General features: G+C 46.5%; 1 protein-coding gene across 3 annotated transcripts in view; it reads left to right on the plus strand.

The window, feature by feature from the left end:
- LARGE1 (LARGE xylosyl- and glucuronyltransferase 1) overlaps nucleotides 1-6,625 on the plus strand; it is a 559,679-nt gene that overhangs the window by 225,321 nt on the left and 327,733 nt on the right. The gene's annotated exons all lie outside the window — the stretch shown is intronic.

The raw sequence follows: 6,625 nt of genomic DNA on the forward strand, positions 1-6,625 counted from the left end.
GAATTGCTTGAACCCAGGAGGTGGAGGTTGCAGTGAGCTGAGACTGTACCACTGCACTCCAGCCTGGGCAAGAAGAACGAAACTCCACCTCGGATGAAAAAAAAAAAAAAAAATTCTTGAGGCTGGGCAATTTAGAAAGAAGAGAGATTTAATTGCCTCACAGTTCTACAGGCTGCATAAGCATGGTGCTGGCATCTCCTCGGCCTCTGGGGAGGCCTCAGAGCATTTATGTATGAGGAAGATGAAGAAGGAGCAGGCACATCACATGATGAAATTAGGAGCAAGAGAGAAGGTGGGAGGCGCCACACTCTTTTAAACAGCCAGCTCTCATGAGAACTCACTATTGTTAGGACAGCACCAAGCCATGAGGGATCCACTCCCATAACCCAAACATCTTCCACCAGGTTCCACCTTCAATGGTGGGGATTACATTTCAACATGAGATTTGGGTTGGGGAAAAATACACAAACTATATCATTCCACCTCTAGCCCCCCAAATGTTATGTTCTTCTCACATTTCAAAATACGATCATTGTTTCACAATAGCCTCCCAAAGTCTTAATTCATTTTATTCTTGACTCAAAGTCCCAAGACCCAAGTTCGGAGTTCCATCTGGAGCTGAGTTCCTTCTGCCTATGAGCCTGTTAAGTCAAAACAGAGTATTTACTTCCAAGATACAAGGGTGGTGTAGGCATGAGGTCAACACTGTCATTCCAAAAGGGAGAAATTGGCCAAAAGAAAGGTGCTGCAGTCCTCACAGAAATCTGAAACCCAGCAAGATAATCATTAAATCTTAGAGCTGCAAAATAATTCGTGACCACATGTCCCATAACTAGGGCACACTGGTGTAGTGGGTGGGCTCCCAAAGCCTTTGGCAAGTACATTCCTCTGGCTTTGCAGTACACAGCCCCTACAGCTGCTGTGATGGGTTGGGGTCGAGTGCCTGTGGCTGTTCCAGGCACAAGGTTCGTGTTGCTAGTGGATCTACCATTCTAGAGTCTGGATGGTAGTAGCCCCCTTTCCACAGCTCCAGTAGGCAGTGCCCCAGAGGGGACTTTGTGTGGGGTCTCCAACCCCACATATTTCCTAAGCACTACCATAATAGAGCATCTCTATATGGGCTCTGCCCCTGTATCAGGCTTCTGCATGTGCGCCAGGCTTTCTTATACATACTCTGAAATCTGGTAGAGGCTACTAAGCCTCCTTCACTCTTGCACTGTGCCTCCTGACAGCCTCAACACCACGTGAAGCTGCAGCCTGCGATGTATCTTGGGCCCTTTGAGCAGAGGCTGGTGCTGGAGGGGCCACAATACAAAGAGCAACCATTTGGGGTGCTGCAGGGCAATGGTGTCCTGGCCCTGACATAGGAAACCATTCTTTCCTTCTAGGCCTCTGGGCCTGTGTGATGGGGGGGCAGCCTGGAAGACTTCTGAAATGCCTTCAAAGCCTTTTTCCCATTTTCTCAGAAGTCAGCCCTGGGCCCCTTTTTAGTCATCCCAATATCTGTAGCAAGTTGTGAGTTCTCCCCCACTCCCCTGACCCCCCAAAGCCTTTTCTTTTCCACATGGTTAGGCTACAAAATTTCCAGACTTTTACACCCTGTTTCTCTCTTTAAGTTTCAACTTTGAGATTATTTCTTTGCTCCTCCATCTGAACACTTTGTTGCTTAGAAGTTTTCTCTGCCAGATGCCCTAGGATGTCACTTTTAAGTTAAAACTTCCACAGATCTCTAGGACACAATACAGTCAAGTTCTTTGCTAGGGCATATCAAGGGTGACCTTTAATCTAGTTCCCAGTAAGTTCCTCATCTTCATCTGAGAACTTGTCAGCCTGGATGTCACTGTCCTTATCAACATCTACATTTTGGTCACAGCCATTTAACCAGTCTATGAGAAGTTCCTCCTGTCTTCTGAGACCTCCAAACTCTTTCAGCCCCTGTATGTTACCCAGTTCCAAAGTTGCTTCCATACTTGCTTAGATGTTTATAGCAGTATCTCACCCCTGGACCAATTTGTCTATGTTAGCCTGTTCTTGCATTTCTATAAACACCTGTCACTGGATAATTTATAAAGCAAAACAGTTTAATTCCCTCATCATTCTGCAAGCTGTACAAGCATGGCACCAGCATCTGCTTGGCTTTTAGGGAAGCCTCAAGTAGTGTTTACTTATGGCAGAAGGCGAAGCAGGAGCAGGCACATCACATGCAAGAGGAGAGTGGGAGCAAGACAAAGTAGGGGGAAGTGCCACTCTCTTTTTTTAAAAACAACCAGATCTTGAGAAAATTCACTACAAACACTTCTCATCAGGCCCCAAACCTCCAACATCGGGGATTACATTTCAACATGATTTGGATGGGAAAAAATATCCAAACTTTATTACTGCCTGTGGGAAAAACCAGTCCTCAGTATGCATGGGTTCCCCATTCCAGGTTTTGTTGAAAAAAAAAAAAAAATCCACACATAAGTGGACCCATACAGTTCAAACCTGTGTTGCTCAAGAGTCAACTGTACTTCCTGCTGAATGCCCCCCTTTCTTCTCCTCCTACCCATTGAGAGCTGCACTTTACTTGCCACATAGTTTATGGGAACCTCACAGATTCTTCGCTACCAAAATGTCATCTCTTTCATCCTTACCACCGCGTAGATTTGGTGCTCCTCCTGATAGGATCATCACGTATGGTTGTGCAGGCTCTGCTCCGTCTAACTATCTAACTCTAAGAGTATCCTTCACATTTATTACCTGTTAGTGTATGCGGAAGGCTCCCTGAGAAGTGGGCTGTCTCAAGCTCTGCAGCTGTGTGTGGCAGCCCAGCATAGCGGCACATCCCTGTTCTAACGTCTGTGTCGTTTTTTTGCATTCTGTCTTTCTCTGACTCTCCAAGCTGCCTGAAGAGAGCACTCGTAGCTCATTCATCACCTGTATCCCTGTTGTAACTTACATGTAGTTACTGCTTAATAGTGCTTCGTTAAATATTTATTCATTCAGCCCATTTTTTGTCTGTGGATGGAAGAACTAATTTAAAATACTTCGTTGAAAAGGCAATGCAAAAGTAGTAGAGAAAAAAAGCAATATCATAAGTTACTATTGCTAATAGATAACATATATTGAAATCTTAACATATATCAGGTAGTGCCTTACTGAGCACTTTATGTTTATTATGTCACTTTATCCTCACAATTATCCAGTATAATATTCCTTGCTTCCCGTTATCTCGTTCCTGCTTTGAGGATGGTGAAATTGAGACCTTGAGAGATGAAGTGACTTTGTTACAATCACTCAGCAGATACTGCAGCCGGGATGCCAACCCAGACATTCTGGAGCAGAGCCCAAACTCCAAACCGTTGATAGGAGTGTGCCATCAACTGTTTCTGCCCTCCTGTGATGGTGGCTTCATTGACATAGAAGGAGGAGCATTGGCTTTTTGTTGTTGTTACAGGAATGTGTGTTGAGGACCCATTGTTCACCAGGCTCTTTGCCAGATGCTGTGGATGGGGATGAAGTGATGGTTTCTGTCCTCAGTGGTCTTAAAGTAGGAACAAGGAGCCTGCGATTTGAATACATATCGCAGTGCCTTGCTACAGATGGTAGCTTCACTTTTCACACAACGTGTGAAAGTTGGCAGGAGAAAGACAGAAGTAAAGGCTCAAAGAAGATTTCCAGGAGGAGATAACTTAAAAGGGAATTGTGAAGAATGAACAGGTATTGATGGGGCTTCCAAGCAGAGAAGGGCATTACATGGAGAGAGAACAGCACAAGCAAAGATACAGAGAAGAAGTGTGGTGTGTTAGAGCAAATATAAGTAGCTTGGTCCATTTGTTATTGTCACCCCCATGGCGAAAATTAAGCTGCCCTTCCAGTGTAGATGAAAAAATGCAACTTGTATTAATATAGGCCTACCTCTATCCATTCTCCATTGATAAGACTCCATTATGGCAACTGTGGCCTTGGGAGACAGTCCTGGAAACACTCAGGGCTAAATGGACCATCTGTCCTCCCAGTGACTTTGTCCTGCTGCCCCTGACTTGGCCCTCAGGTAAGTCACTGGCCAATGTACAAACACAGCATTGTCCCTTCATGTCACCAAGCTTTACTAAGGCCCAGCGGCAGCTTCTTACAGGGCTTTTGGGGAAGCTGTAGGGAAGACCTACCCCTTTCCCCTGAGCATGATGAGTATAGCTAATTTTATGGGAAACTTGCAGTCTTCAGGCATTAGGTCCCATGGGGAAATTCTACAGTGCTGACTGCTTTTTGATTCATTTATTCAGTTTATTACTCTTATGCACCTGTTACGTGTATGGCAGCTGGACTTCAATAATAACTTTGTTCGGGTCTAGACCCACCCACTCGGCAGCAGCCCTGGCTTTGCCACCCCTGCCTTCAGCTTGGTGTGCCCAATCCCAGACTCACGCTCCTCCTCCAAGGTGCCTTTCTCGTTGTATCCCCTGACCTGGAGCCGTTGCCATCCACCCAGGAGCCTCAGTGTTGCCTTCTGCTCCTCCTCCTCTTTTTTCCTCATATTTCAGATCTGTTCTCCTGAAATCCTCTAGCTTCCTCATTGCTCTTTCTGGGATAGAAACTGTCTTTTTTTTTTTTTTTTTTTTTTTTGAGATGGAGTTTCGCTCTTGTTGCCCAGGCTAGAGTACAATGGCACGATCTTGGCTTGCCACAACCTCCGCCTCCCAGGTTCAAGTGATTCTGCTGCCTCAGCCTCCCGAGTTGCTGGGATTACAGGCATCTGTCACCATGCCCAGCTTATTTTGTATTTTTAGTAAAGATGAGGTTTTGCCGTGTTGGTCAGGCTGGTCTCAAACTCCTGAACTCAGGTGATCCACCCCCTTTGGTCTCCCAAAGTGCTGCAATTACAGATATGAGCCACCGCGACCAACCGACACAGCCTTAGTCAGATTCTCCTTTCAAATCCACCTAATCTAATGATCTCCTAAGTGACATGTCTACATCTGTTCCCCTTATCTGTCTACAACTCACCACCCCTCTATCCATTCAGTTCCTATATTAAACTCCTTCTCTACTCTGGGCACTGAGCTGTCGATCATGAGTTTGTCCATTTGAACACATGTGATGTGATCCTTGACCTTGCCGAGCTCCCAGGTGGGATGTAGACAAGTAGACAGGTAACCACTACATGAGGATGAGTAGGCGGGTACGTATGGTTGGGATAACAGTTAGAAAGGACCCCTGACCTAGACATGGGGAGTCAGGAAGGGATTCTTGGAGCAAATGATGGCAGCCCTAAAGCAGACTGAGAGACAACCAAGTGCTGAACGTGGAGGTGAAGGGTGGGCAAGACTGTGAGCTCCATGACAGCAGGGACAGTTTGGGTGCGTCTGACTCACCACTGTGTCCCCAGCATCCAGCTCATCACCTGACAAATCGGGTGTGCTCAGTAAGGATTTATTGGGTGAGCAACTGTGGGACAGTCTCCTGTGGAGCAGGCTGTATATGGTAAGGTCCAGGGTGGAGAGTGAGCGCGGGGTGGGGGGTGGGAAACTTAGAGATGGTCTGGAACGTACGACAGGGCTGGGGAGTGATCATGCAGATGGCTGAGAGCTAAAAGGCCAGTCATCCTGCCCCCGACACCTCCCTGGAGTCCGGATTGTTTAATTAAACATCCATAGCATTCTCATGTTCCTCCTTGTCTGCTCCAACCCTGGAGCCCTGCTAAGTTCCTCACCCCCACCCCACTCCTAATACACCCTGGACCCAGCCTGTGTCGCCTGTGGCTCTCCTGGGATTGCATCCCCTCTGCCTTCTCCTCCTGTCAAAGCCCTGCTTATCCCTTTAGGGCACTGCTTCCCTCTCCTCTTACTTGTCCTTCTGGCCCCGTCGGAATTGGCTGCTGCTTTACTCCCGGGGAACTGTGTGTGCTTTTGTAGTCCTTGTCACATTCTGCCTCGTGCTTAAATTTAACTGCGGCTCCTGTGTGTCTGAGCAGTATGAGCTCTTTGAGGTCAGTGGGCCGGGTCATTCTCATCTTTGTATTTCCCACAAGGCTTTATTTCTGGTCGGCACTCATTCATGGCATTACCTTTATGTCATTAGTTTTCGTAGCACAATAGTGTTTATGCTAGTAGTTCTTCTTGACTGGCCTAGTGCTTTGTGTCTAGTCAGTTCCTCATGAGGGTGCATCTGCTGTGGATTCCTACCCCGAGTTCATTTTTGATGTGCCGTATTTTGCAATTAACTACCTTGTTTAATCAACATGGCAGCCTTATGAGAAGGTTTTCTCTATGTGTTCCAGAATGTAGGAATAGAGTGCAGAGGGGTAAGTGACATGCTCAAGATTCCCACTTACAAATTTCTGAACGGGGTTTGGAACCCATTTCCATTGAACTCTGAAGTTTTGCCCTTGCGTGATGCTCTTCTGTATTTTGGGTGCCGTCTCAGGAAAAGCAGCGTCAGAAATCTTAGCTCCTAACTGAAAGTGTTCAGGGCATAATGACGTTGTGTGCCACCAGAATCTGATTTTATTATCAGAAGTATTAAGGTAACCACTTGGTTAGCACAGAATCCGCTTCGGTCTGTGTTCTGGCCACCAAGGCTTTCTCTAGAGAAATACTGTGAGAACAAGCTGATACTGGGTGATGGGAGCTCTGGATGACTCCAT

The sequence above is a fragment of the Sapajus apella genome, unplaced genomic scaffold, assembly GCF_009761245.1.
Source record: "Sapajus apella isolate SASKATOON/1434 unplaced genomic scaffold, GSC_monkey_1.0 scaffold162, whole genome shotgun sequence".
Lineage (NCBI taxonomy): Eukaryota > Metazoa > Chordata > Mammalia > Primates > Cebidae > Sapajus > Sapajus apella.